General features: G+C 33.8%; 1 protein-coding gene across 1 annotated transcript in view; it reads right to left on the bottom strand.

Moving 5' to 3' along the window:
* The window catches only part of SATB1 (SATB homeobox 1), a 1,007,816-nt gene that overhangs the window by 626,766 nt on the left and 366,677 nt on the right, over window positions 1-14,373 (bottom strand). The window lies entirely within an intron of this gene.

Below are 14,373 nucleotides of genomic sequence, written 5' to 3'. Positions count from 1 at the left end.
TCAGATGGGCATTGGATAGTTTCCTATTCTGTGGACAGATTTTGTATCCTGGTCACCATTTTCTTTGAAGTTGCCAGACTTCTTGGTTAATGTGGTACCATTTGTTTATTTTTGCATTCCACTAGTTTGACCTGCAGTGTTTAGTCACTTAAAGGTCTTTAGCTTTAATGTCATGAAGAGTTCTGCCTGCATTTTCATCTATGTACTTATGGTTTCAGGTATGATATAAAGTTCTATAATAATCTATTTTGAATTGACTTTTGTGCATGGGGTTAAAGAGAGGGTCTGAGCATGCAGAAACAGTGTTTTGTAGTTTATTTTGTACAGTGTTTTAGGTTAAAGTGATTCCAAGGCACTATTTTCTATGGCACAATTATGAATAGAATATTGTTTCTTGAAACTTTGTGTCGTGAGTCTTTAGATTTTCTAACTATAGTATCATGATCTGCAAACACTGAAAACTTAGAATTCTCTTTTCTTATCTGGATGCCCTTGATATATTTTTGCTGCCTAATTACTATGGCAAGTACTTCTAGTATTTTATTGAATAGAATTGGTAAACATTAGCAACCTTGTCTGGTGCTAGATCTTAGAGGAAAGTCTTTTAGTTTCTCCTTATTGAGGTATCGTTTGCCACAACATGTGGTAAATGGCTTTGTGAAGAATTTCTTTAATTACATGTTTTTGATAGGTTTTTACCATTAATAGATGTTGGGCCTTGTCAAATACCTCTCTTATTGCATCTATTTTTATAATTGTATTTATTTTTGTTTGTTGACAAGGTAAGTTATAATTGATTGACTCGTGCACTTAAACCAATCCTGCATCTTTGGTATGGAATCAATATTGGTCATGGTGTATGATCTTCATGATCAATTGTTGATTTTATTTTCTAGTATTTTTGGTTGTAGATCCTCTGGATCTAAGGATATTGGCCTGTATGATCTCTGTTTTTGTGTGACAGGGTCTACTTTAAATATCGGAATAATGCTACATTCATAGATACTGTTTTGGAGTGTTTCTGTTTCTTCAATTTTCTGGAAGAGCCTGAAAAATAAAAGCAGTGGGTCCTCTTGAAAGATTTGAAATAATTCACTAGTGAATCTCTTGTAGCTGGGATTTTGTTTTGGGGAAGCCTTTGGATTACCATTTCAGTTCTTTAATACTGGTAAGTCTGAGCCGGAGAGGTAGTACAGTGGTAGGGCATTTGCCTTGCAAGTGGCTGAACCAGGATGGATGCGGGTTTTATCCTATTATCCCCAGCATCCCATATGGTCCCCCAAGTCAGGCAATTTTTGAGCACAGAGCCAGGAGTAACCCCTGAGCACTGCCAGGTGTTGCAAAAAGTATCTATAATGATAAGTCTGTTCAGATATTCTAGATCATTTTATTTCAACCTTGGAAGGCTATAGAAGTCCAAGAATTTATCTATTTCTATCTATGTTCTCTTCGTTTTGTAGCATAACAATTCTAAAAGTAACCTGATTACCCCTTTTAATTTTCTGCTGTACCTGTAGTGACTTTGGCTTATTAAGTTTTTCTCTCTCTTTGTGATCTTGCTAATTGTTTTATTGATATTGTTTATTTTTTGCAAAGAACTACCTCTTGGCTTTCATTGACCTTTTTGGAATGTCCAGTTCATTAATTACTACTCTAAGTTTTATGATTTTCCCCCTTCCTGGTTTCCAGCTCACTTGTTGGTCATTTTACACCTTTTTATGCTGTGCCATTAGGTTATTTATGTAGACTCTTTCTTTCTGATAAATGCTTATAAAGCTATAAATTTTTCTCTTACATTCTTTGCTATATCTCACAAATTCTGATTGTCTTTATTCTCACTTGTTTCCAGGAATATTTTATTCCACTTTTTATTTTCTTTCTGACTTATTGGTTGTTAAGTAGTAAACTATTTAATTTTTTAGTGTTGAAGTTATTTCTTCATTTCTGTTGGTAATTAACTTCTATTTTTGGCACATCATGGTTTAAAAAGAGAGTTGATAAAATTTCTATTCTCTTGTTTTTATAGAGGTATTTTTGTAGTCCAGAGTGTGGTGTTTCTTATAGAATGTCCCAGCTGCATTGGAGAAGATTGTGTATTCAATATTTTTGAAGATGAAAAATCATATATATGTACATATACTATATATGCTTATATGTGTATATATACACTAAACAACTTTTTTCCATATATTCTTTCAAGGCCAGTACATTTTTGTTGAGTTTTAGATTTGTTGATGGGCCCGGAGAGATAGCACAGCGGTGTTTGCCTTGCAAGCAGCCGATCCAGGACCAAAGGTGTTTGGTTCAAATCCCGGTGTCCCGTATGGTCCCCCGTGCCTGCCAGGAGCTATTTCTGAGCAGACAGCCAGGAGTAACCCCTGAGCACCGCCGGGTGTGGCCCAAAAAGCCAAAAAAAAAAAAAAAGAGTGATAGAGCAGTGTTGAAGTCTCCAGCTCAGATGTGGGTTTTCTCTATATTTTTATTGATGTCTTTCTTTAATTCCATTAACATTTTTTAATTATTTTGCTAGATCCCCATTGGGTTTATACATGTCAGGAGTATTATTTCTTCCTGATGAATATATACCTTTATTATTAAAAATTATCTTTTGTATTTTATAATTATGTAAGCTTGAAGTTTATGTATTCTGATATTAGGTTTGATATTAGTATAGCCATCCCAGCCTTTGTGAGGGAATGGATTGCTTGAAAGATTGTCTTCCAACCTTTGACTTTAAGTCTGTGTTTGCTCTGCCTATTCAAATGTGTTTCTTGCAGTCAACAAAATATCGCATTTAATTTTTGATCCATTTTGCCACTTTGTTTCTCTTAATTGGTGCACTTAACTCATCGACATTGTGAGAGACTTTTTTCAATGAATTTTGAGCTATCTTTTTGTAGAAGTTTGACATGCTTGTGGGGTTTGTCTTGCCTTAAAGTATTCCCTGTTAAAGCATACTTTTAAAGTTTGTTTTGTGTCTGCAAAATTTCTGAGCTGGTATTTATCCATGATTCTATGTATACTTCTTTCAAAGCTTATAAAGTCTGACCACCCAGAATTTTGAGTGAGTTGTTTGCTTGAAGAATGGTCTTTCAAACTTTTCTTTAATTTGTGTTTCTCTGACTCTTCAGATATATTTTTTGCAGGCAGCTTTCAAATCTATCCTGCCACCCTGTGTCTCTTAATTTTTGCATGTATTCCATAGGCAATGAAAGATATTATTGTCATGATGTTTTGTTCTATAATTCTATAGGAGTTTGGCTTGCTTGTGAATTCATATTATCTTAAAGTCACCCCTATAGTTCTTCGTTTGAAGGTGGTTTTGAGTCTGTGAATTTCATGACCTGTTGTTTGTTCATGAAATTGTATATCATTCCTTCAACTAGAAGTGAAAGTTGGAGAAGTGTATCAGGCACTTTTGAAATTCGTTTGGAACAATAAACACCCTAGAATAGCTAAAGCAATCATTGGGGAAAAGAATATGGGAGGAATTACTTTCCCCAACTTTAAACTTTACTACAAAGCAATAGTTATCAAAACAGCATGGTATTGGAATAAAGACAGGACCTCAGATCAGTGGATTAGGTTTGAATACTCAGAAAATGTTCCCCAGACATACAATCACCTAATTTTTGATAAATGAACAAGACATCCTAAATGGAGTAAAGAAAGCCTCTTCAACAAGTGGTATTGGCACAACTGGCTAGCCACTTGCAAAAAATTGAACTTAGACCCCCAGCTAACATTATGTATGAAGGTAAAATCCAAATGGATTAAAGACCTCGATCTCAGACCTGAAACCATAAGATATATAGAATAACACATAGGCAAAATACTCCAGGACATTGAGACTACAGGCATATTCAAGGAGGAGACTGCACTCTCCAAGCAAGTGAAAGCAGAGATTAATAGATGGGAATATATTAAGCTGAGAAGCTTCTGCACCTCAAAGGAAATAGTGCCCAGGATACAAAAGCCACCCACTGAGTGGGAGAAACTATTCACCCAATACCCATCAGATAAGGGGATAATCTCTAAAATATACAAGGCACTGACAGAAATTTACAAGAAAAATACATCTAATCCCATCAAAAAATGGGGAGAAGAAATGAACAGACACTTCGACAAAGAAGAAATACAAATGGACAAAAGACACATGAAAAAATGCTCCACATCACTAATCATCAGGGAGATGCAAATCAAAACAACTATGAGGTACCACCTCACACCACAGAGAATGGCACACATCACAAAGAATGAGAATCAACAGTGTTGGCGGGGATGTGGAGAGAAAGGAACTCTTATCCACTGCTGGTGGGAATGCCATCTAGTACAACCTTTATGGAAAGCAATATGAAGATCCCTCCAAAAACTGGAAATCAAGCTCCCATACGATCCAGCTATACCACTCCTAGGAATATACCCTAGGAACACAAAAATACAATACAAAATTCCTTCCTTACACCTATATTCATTGCAGCACTATTTACCATAGCAAGACTCTGGAAACAACCAAGATGGCCTTCAACAGACGAATGGCTAAAGAAACTGTGGTACTGTATACACAATGGAATATTATGCAGCTGTCAGGAGAGATGAAGTCATGAAATTTTCCTATACATGGATGTACATGAAATCTATTATGATGAAGTCAGAGAGAGAGAGAGAGAGAGAGAGAGAGAGAGAGAGAAACGCAGAATGGTTTTACTCATCTATGGGTTTTAAGGAAAATGAAAGACATTCTTGCAATAATAATTTTCAGACACAAAAGAGAAAAGAGCTGGAAGTTACAGCTCACCTCAGGAAGCTCACCACAAAGAGTGATGAACTACATTTTGAACTGTTCTAATAATGAGAAAGTATGAGGGAAATGGAAAGCCTATAGAACAGGCGGGGGTCAGGTGGGGAGGAGGGAGATTTGGGACATTGGTGATGGGAATGTTGCACTGGTGATGGGTGGTGTTCTTTACATGACTGAAACCCAAACGCAATCATGTATGTAATCAAGGTGTTTAAATAAAATATAAAAAAGAAAAAAGTTCATTAGAATAAAGATAGGCATTCAAATTAAAAAAAAAAGAAATGAGAGTTGGACTGGGTAAAGTATTCTTGTTGAGTCATTTGTTTCTTTGAGCATTTTACTATATCCTAAATCACTGTCTTCAGACCTCAAGAATTTTCTTTAGAAAATCTTCCTTAATTCTTAAGGATGCTCTTTTGTATATGATTTCCTTCTTTATCTTTCTGCTGTCAGTATTCTATCTCTGTCTATGGTTTTCATCATCCTGGTATGTGTCTTGGAGTATTTTTGATTTGATCCCTTTTAGCTGCTACCCTTCAAACCTCTCAGATGTGGGTTTTCTCTGATTCTGAGCAATGATATATTTGACTGCTATGTCTTCATGAGGTTGTCTTCCTAGCCCTCTAAGGACCCAGATGATTTTTATGCTGTTTATCTTTAATTCATCTAAAAGTTTTCTTGTCACTTGTTAATTTATTTTTATGACCCTTTTCTATCGTTTTTTTTTTTTTTTTTTTTGTCTGAAGTGTTATATTCCTCTTCTTCAAGCTCTCTCTGATTCTTTTTTCAGCAGCGGTTAGCAACTGTTTTAAGGTCTTCAATAGAGTTTTTCATTTTACCTACCAACTTTTTCAGAATATCATTTCTGCTTGAAGTTTTCTTATAACTGTGCTAATATCTTCTTCTTATGTTTTATTTGCTGCTTGTTCATGTTTTCTTTGAGTTCCTTGGACATCCTCAATATTTGATCTCTCAAGTCTTTATCAGAGAGGTTAATACTGGTTGGTACTATTTGGGTGTTCAGAACTACTGTCTTTACCTACTAAGTTTGGTGGGGTTCTGTGCTGCTTTCTCATTGTGACTTTTGCAGTCTGGAATGGTTATAGTGTATTATAGTGAGAATAGTGACTGGAGGAAATGTATATCCTCATGATTTTCTCAGAGCAGATGAACTGACATTAATTCTGAGTCACAAAAAGGACACTCATGCCATTCTATATGTCTGCCTCAATTTTCTCAGTTCTTCAAGAAAAATATGTATTGCCTTCTTTTCAAAATCTAAAAATTTACTAATAAAATGTTAAACATAAATCCTCTTCCTTTTTCATATTGTAATACTGTGAAGGATAAGGAAAAGGAAATAGGAAGATATCACTATTAAATAGGAAGATATCACTTTTAAAAAGCTATTCATCAGGGTGATAAAATTGAATTTTATATGAGCTTAGTACAAATCTTCAAACTAAAGCCTCTGTTAGAAAAATGTACTTGAATTTGAAGATTTGAAGATTTGATTTGAAAATACTTTTGTTTTGTTCTAACAATTGGATCCATATCCCACTGCTTCCTATATCTTCCTGAAACCTTGATCTTAATGTGATTATGCACCAAAATCTGCACTCAACAGATATTTATTTCATTAAATATATTGTAAAGGAAAGTCTCAGTAGATTAAGAGCCTATTTGCTCTTTGTAGGTCCTAAAGGCTGGTGACTTTCAAATTATAAAAGCTTTATGTCTCTTTAAAAATTATTTGCTTGGGGCCGAAGATATGGCACAGTGGTGTTTGCCCTGCAAACAGCTGATGCAGGACCTAAGGTGGTTGGTTCAAATCCCAGTGTCCCATATGGTCCCTCGTACCTGCCAGGAGCTATTTCTGAGCAGATAGCCAGGAGCAACCCCTGAGCACTGCCGGGTGTGGCCCAAAACCAAAAAAAAAAAAGTATTTGCTTATACTAGCTTGGAGGCATAGTTTATTTAGATAAGGCTTATTTTCACTATTGTCATAAATTAATGGATGACTTGCACACACTCAGAAGAAATGAAAGCCCAATATTTCAATATGTGTGTCTTCTTCTTGTTTGCTATTCTCCCCATTCTCATTGCCTTAAATCAAATCTTTGGGAGACATGGCTCTCCATAAAGTCCCAATAGACTTTATGAGAATAATGAAGTCTGTTTCAGAAGAAATGTAGAAAACTAACTTTGAGGAAAACAATGGATTGGAGGAGAAACTTATTTTTATTGGGAATAACATTTTTAGAAAACAATAAAAAATTTAAGTGGAGGAATCTTACAGAAGGAAGTGATATAAAAATATTAAAAACAGACAGAAAACAAATGACATTCTAAAGCATATTTCAAGTGATTATAAAAAAGAAAAAGAGGTTCCATGTTTGAATGGGCTATTTAAAGACATCTACTCTCCTGAGATGATGAGAAATAAAATAATATATTTTGGGGCTGGAGAGATAGCATGGAGGTAGTGCATTTGCCTTGCATGCAGAAGGACAGTGGTTCGAATCCCAGCATCCCATGTGGTCCCCCGAGCCTGCCAGGAACGATTTTTAAGCATAAAGCCAGGAGTAACTCCTGAGGTGTGACCTCCCCCCAAAAAAACACAAAACAAACAAACAAACAAAAATAATATATTCTCTTTTGGGTGGGGTTTGGGCACTGGTGGGACACAGCCAGTGGTGTTTAGTGCTTACTCCTGACATTTAGCTCACAGATCATTCCTGACAGGCTTTGGGAAGCACATTGGGTGCTGAATCAGCCACATAAAAGGCAAGTGCCCCACCTCTGTATTATCCTTCTGGCCCACAACAATGTATTTTCTTTTAAAAATAATGAACATCAAAGGGATATATTTGCTGACTTCTCTCTTGAACCTATTTTAATATCCTTTCTAAACTCTTTTTTTTTTATTATTACCTAAGGAAGTTTTGTCAGTAAAAGAAACAGATATTTGGGGTTATCCTATGTGAGACAGACATTCAAATTCTGCCGTTTCAATTTGCACAATCTTGGATAAATCTTCATCACTTTTCTCATCAGACAAGTGAAGAAACTAAATCTCACAGACTGATTATGAAGCTTAAATGTGAAAATGTAAGCTAAGGGACCAAGGCCAGAAGTTACATTATTATGTTATCAAATTTAGTTTTTAAAACATACTTTTAAGATACTAAAGAGTTCTCAGACAACTTTTGAGCTTCAGAATTTGAATTAAGGCTTAGGAATTTTTTTTCAACGATTAATTCCTAGTAGTCTGCACTGGAAATATAGTAAGGGGCCATCAAAGAGGGAAAGAATGCATGTATGAACCTAATCCTATTTCAGAAAAAAATATGCTGAACATGTTTGTCTGGACTAGAAAAATGATGAAACAGAATTCTTTGGGTCATTCATAGCACAATTTTTCACTCTGAAAGGTAAAATGATAGAGGGTGCATGTGATCACTTGAAAAGTGATACCTCATTTTAAAAATAAGATATAATTATTATTTCTAAAGCATTTGGAGCAGGGTATGTATGTATGGTGCTATGCTGGCTTTGGGTAGTGTCCACTTCTTAAATAAAGGTCAAATCCTATACCCTGCTTGACTTAAACTACTGAAGCATCCATTATGTTCTTCATTGATCCATAGAGGCGAGTACAAATAAAACCCAAGCGACTGTCTCCAACAACAAGGATCTTTAAATGTGCATCATTTGGCAGTGGCATTATCTTAAGATGATTATCCAGTGTATGAATGTTTATTGCCTTGTTTTAAGATGCACAATGTAAGATTAACAATCATGGTATTTTTTTGTATAAATGCAATATTTCTGCTATTGTGTTTGTGGAATTCAGCTAGATAATAATTGATTCTGTGACAGAGATTGGCTAATTTGCCAACAGTATAGTATAAAACACATTTATACAGTCAATTACACCCAAGTGCATGGCCTATTTGCTTTATAATTTCATAAACTTGCCAGCAATTTAAATAAAAAAGTTCCATTAAATTATCATATCATGTGATGGAATGATATTGCCAAGTATATTAAACCATGTGTGTTCAGCCAGAATTAATTAAATATTATTACTTTTTTCTTATTAACACATTGAACTTACCCTTCCTACTCTCTACTTGAAATAGAAGCCTATTAGTGAACAAAGTAAACTTAAGGGCAAAGTTTAAACATTTTCCTGAGGGTGTTTCATTAAGAACCCTGGTTCTTTTGTTTAAACATTTGCTCTTGGTAAATGTACTTGTATTGTGAAAATATTTTATGTTCTTAGATATGAATACTGGGAAAGTTAAAAGAATCCTTCACTTGAATTATGCAGGTATTCAAAAAAGGGAGCATTTATGTCTTCAGCTTAAAGAAAAGTCATGATATAAATAATTTCTTTATTATCTGTTTGTGATTCAATTATTATTAGTGACTTTATAAATCAATGTAATAATAGTAAAAGAATGATACAAGCTTGGATATTTTAGTAATGTAAATGTGAATAAAATACAATACTCTCTAATGCAGAAGATAACTGTTTTGTATGAAATAAATTAACCAGGACTTCCCAAGAGATTTCATACTTCAATAAATCTACAGTGAACAATAAGAACTAAACCCATAATATTAAAGAACTTGTTTTATTTTATGAAAAGCAGTGCATAGAGGTGAACTTCTTTAAACACACTTACTTATCAGACACTTATCAGACATATACACATACTTTGACCTCTATTCTCAATATTGTGTTTTGTTCATATTATAGTTTACCAGCTTGCCCTCGACTTAACCACCTCGAATTATAAGGACGCTTTTTTTTTTTTTTGCCTGTTTCTTCTTTTCTTTCTGCTGTCCTTTTGTCCAGGGCCTTTATTTTTTATTTCTAATTACTATAGGTTAGTTCTTTAATTTAATAAATTGAAAACATAATTTTATTTTATTCTCCAAACAAAATATGCATATCATTTACAGCAGGTCAAGGGTATAAAAGCAAAAGAAGATTATTTGGAAGCAGAGCAAAGACTCATCAAATTGATGCTTGGTTGAAAGATGAGGCTTAATCAATACACAATGAAGAACCAGAGTTTCCCAAGAGCTGTACAAGGGAACCTGCTCTGAGGAACACATCATGGCAGTGCTTGGGTTTTGTCTCGTTGGTTCCTAAGAATTATAAAGTCTTTTTTCATTTCCTTTGTCACTTTCTTTAGTTTAAAAGTCCCAAAAGTGATAGTGTCCTTCCTGTTTGTGCCTAATGATAAAAAAAAAAATGAAGCTTCTGACTTCTTTCACAGTCCTTGTGTGAGCACTTTTCTAGGTACAGTGGTTCATAGAAGGTAGCTCCCTTGAAAGGAAGATTAAGGGAAAAGGAGAAAACTGTTTGCATGTTACAATTCAGCACCAAGAATTACAGAAATAATTCTTGGCCAAAAGTTTCTTGTTGTGATAATTATATAGCAGTAAATAAATTTAGAAACTGAAAATGTCTTCAAAGTTGGACTACTAGAGATTAACATTTGACAATTTTATACTTTTTGTATTTTAGCATAAAATGTATTTTAATACTATATTTATATACAGGCATATATTTTAACTTTATTTATTAAGCCATGTTAACATATATGGAAAGATTTAGTTATTCCATTTTAATGGCTTCCTAGTATTCCATTATTTGGATTTTCATAATATATATAGGCACTCTTATAGGGGTGGAATTAAGAAAACAAAATTTCATTTTCATTTCCCCATTATTACAAATATCTTCACAGCTTCATCTTTATAGTACCCAATTATTTTCTTAGAAATGATTCTCAGCAGTGGAATATATAGGTCAAAGAGTATCCTCATTTGAAAAATATTGCCAAATTGTCCTCTAGAAAAATAATGACAATTTACACTTCCACAAACAGCATATGTGATATAGTCAACATCATCACCAATGTCTTTATCATTTTCTGTCTTAATCACCAGAAAGGTGTGAAAAAAAACCTGCATGTAAACAAAAAGGTTTATCATTACTAGCACTTACCTTAATAAGACAGTGTTTAGAATGGGTAAGCATAACTTTAACAGTCTACTTAGACTCAGCAGAAAAAAAATTATTGCAGATATTTAATTATTGTAGTCAAAAGAAACTATCTTGAATAACAGAGTAGACAGGAGTATTTAACAGACTGTATATTTTAACTTTCTTCCTGTGTATTTTGTTAAACATAGTTCTATCTTAAGTAGGTGACTTTAAATTTATATTATTGTACATATCAAAGTTTTGAGTCAGACAGAATTCTGCTAATTTGTGGTAAGAAATATGAATAAAGAGGTTTCGCCAAGAGAATTCAAGATTGGGTGGTCAACTTTCTACTTTTATATGACTTCTGAAAAACGTATGTATTTCAATGATCTTACCATTTATGACACCCTAGTTCGTGAAGTGTTTACTAATGTTTATTGTAAAATTTGCAGTATTTACAAAGTATTCCAGAACTCAGGAACATTCTTTTGACAAAAAGAAACTGTGTTAGTGCCAAACCTAAAAATGTGAACATTTTGCTTATTCCAGTGAGTGGTGTTTTTGAACAAGGCAAAATCTATAATCTTAGTAAATATTACACACTATTATTAAAGAACCAAAAAGGAATTGTGCTGGAGTTAATTAAGGCTTTAAGAAATGCCTGCTTTTATTGGCAAAAAAAATTTTTTTTGTTGCAACAAGAAAACTAAAAATTAAGAGGATGGTTGGCAGCAATATTGATATGCTAATGGATAAACATGCTAATTTAGAAAAAAACTAATCAGCAAAGACATTACTAATGGAAATGTACAGGAAAATGGCTAATGCTGTTTGCAAACCTGGTATCTGCAAAATTAAAAAGAAACCAGTTTTGTTTTCACAATTATTACTGTAAAGTAGGATCCTCTCTAAACATTGCTGTAGGAAAACACTAACAAACTTGCTATGGTAAGAGATAATTCAGCAAATACAAATCCACACATTCATTTATATACATATCTCTACATAACTATTATTAAATTCTATAAGGTTTGTATTCTATCAGTTTTGTGGGGTCTAGGTTGCAACCTCCTTTAGAAAATTGAGACAGTGTGTTAGAGTTTGAAGCCAAAGTAGAAAACTAAGTTTTGGAAAGTAGACAATATTCTTTTCCAATGGGAAACTTCCTCTCAGAGTGAGTGTCATGCATTATCAGGCCTATTATTTTTGCAAGAGAAGCCAGAAATGTTAAACTGTGACAATGAGCAAATCACATATTCTTTTTTCTTTTTTTTTCTACTTTCATCCTCTTCAGTGGATATCTAAATTCCTGGAATATGAGGTACAATAACATTGTATATGGATTGTGTTTTATCTTTATTTAGTTCTAGTTTGGGGGTGATATGTAACACAACCAATATTGCTCAGGGACTGTTTTGGGATCAGTGGTCAAGAGTAACCTCTTGCAGTGTCCAGGGGACCTATATATATAGTGTAGGTCTTCAAACCTAGATGGGGTACAAAGAAAGCACCGTAACTCCTGTAGTATCTCTCCATTTGGGGGGATTAATTGTAATCCTACTGTTCAGATTCTGTCCTCCCTGACAATTTGCTTATATGTTCATTTATATCTAATCCTGAGGGATGGCCAATATTCAACAATGTCATCTGAGAATGAGAATAATAAATACTATGTCTCCCTTATGAAGACCTTTAATCACTTAATATTTTTGTTTCATTACTGACTCCTACACTCTCAATCCATTCTATGTGATTGCTATCTAGTTTGTCATGGTAGTAATAGCTTATTCTGACTGAAATATCTCCATTTTAATTATTTACTTTGAGTATAGAATGGGAATCTAAAATGCAAAACATCAAGGCTTTACAATACAAAATTTATTTTCTCAAAGATGGATACAGTGGAACTGTGATATCTTTTTATGAAATACCTAAACATAATGTACATCTTATTTTTCAGTCTGCAGTATTAACCATGAATAAGGGTAATGTGAGTCAATGTATTAAACGCTATATGGAGACAGCATATCTATAATAATTTTATTTTACCTTTGATATTCAAACTTTTTATTAAGAAATTATTTACTTGTGAGTCTAATGAAGGGTAACTCAATTTAAATATATACATTGATATCAGTATTATAAATTGAATACAATTGGTGAATCTGAATATCATTCCTTATTTCCTTATGGTATGATTTCATTTTGTATAAGGACTAAAAGATACCTTCCTTTTAGGTTGTTTGTTAAAATATTAAAGTATGATCACTATAATAATATTCTTACATAGACCTATACTTATACCAATCATTCTATCATTTTAAAATGTATTTGAATAAAATCTTCTTAAACCTTCTCATTGATTGGCATCAAAAAATTACCTTCAGGAGTAGAGATAGAAAGAGTACTGGTAGGTAAAGAGCTTATATGTGGTCGATGCTAGTTTGATACCTGACACTAGGCAAGTTTCTCTGAGCACTGCCAGGTACTAGCTACCTCTGAATACAGACCCAGGTCATTTCTGGGCATAGCCTTAAAATACAAAAGTAATAAAATGGATAAATAAAGGTTTTTCAGGCAATGATTTTAATTAAAAGTATTTTAATTGCTAACTCAGACAGAAATTATTATGTTCTGGGCTGAATTTACCTTTTTTCAAGTAAGAATTCTTGTCCATCCAGAAGGCTCTTCAACAGCTAATGGCAACTTTGGAGCTTTTCAAAACAAAAGCAGAAATCACCACCTAGAAGTATAGACTTTAAAGAATAAATACTGTAAGAAGGAATTAGCACTCAATAACAATAAAGAATTAATATGAGGAAGGATTTCAAACTGATTATGATTGAAGTTTAAAAAGTATGATGTGGGCCCAGAGAGATAGCACAACGATGTTTGCCTTGCAAGCAGCCAATCCAGGACCTAAGGTGGTTGGTTCGAATCCCGGTGTCCCATATGGTCCCCCATGCCTGCCAGTGGCTATTTCTGAGCAGACAGCCAGGAGTAACCCCTGAACACTGCCAGGTGTGGCCTAAAAACCAAAAAAAATAAAAAATAAATAAAATAAAAAGTATGATGTTCCAAAATGAATAAATTAGAGAAAAAGAAGCTTGAACTAATTAGATAGGTTTAAAGAGAAACCCTAGAACTCCAATTTGAACATTCTCTTGAGTTCCCTTGGAAGCAGAGGAAAAGCAGAATTGACTATACATCATCATTTGGGAAGTGATCCCAGGAAGCATTGGAGAAGGAGTGGGTAAAATATAATAGAGGATATGGGGAAATGCTAATCTATAAATGACCAAATTAGTCATTTGCACAAGGAACTGGGTTTCAGTCCAATTGGGTATGCAAGGAATTGTGAAGAACAGTAGTTTCAACTACCAGTTCATGGACTAATGCTAGTTTGCAGGAATTTTACTGGAATTTTGTAGCAGTACATTTTAAAGTATTAATATATAGGTGTTGGTATATTCTTGTTTAAAGTGTGTTTTTATGGTTAGTAAATATTTTCTTGATTCATAGGTATAAAAATGTTGATGCAGAAAATTCATTGGACTTTTCC

The sequence above is a fragment of the Suncus etruscus genome, chromosome 20 (genome assembly GCF_024139225.1).
Source record: "Suncus etruscus isolate mSunEtr1 chromosome 20, mSunEtr1.pri.cur, whole genome shotgun sequence".
NCBI classification, from domain to species: domain Eukaryota; kingdom Metazoa; phylum Chordata; class Mammalia; order Eulipotyphla; family Soricidae; genus Suncus; species Suncus etruscus.
This window is presented reverse-complemented; position numbering and strand designations above follow the sequence as displayed.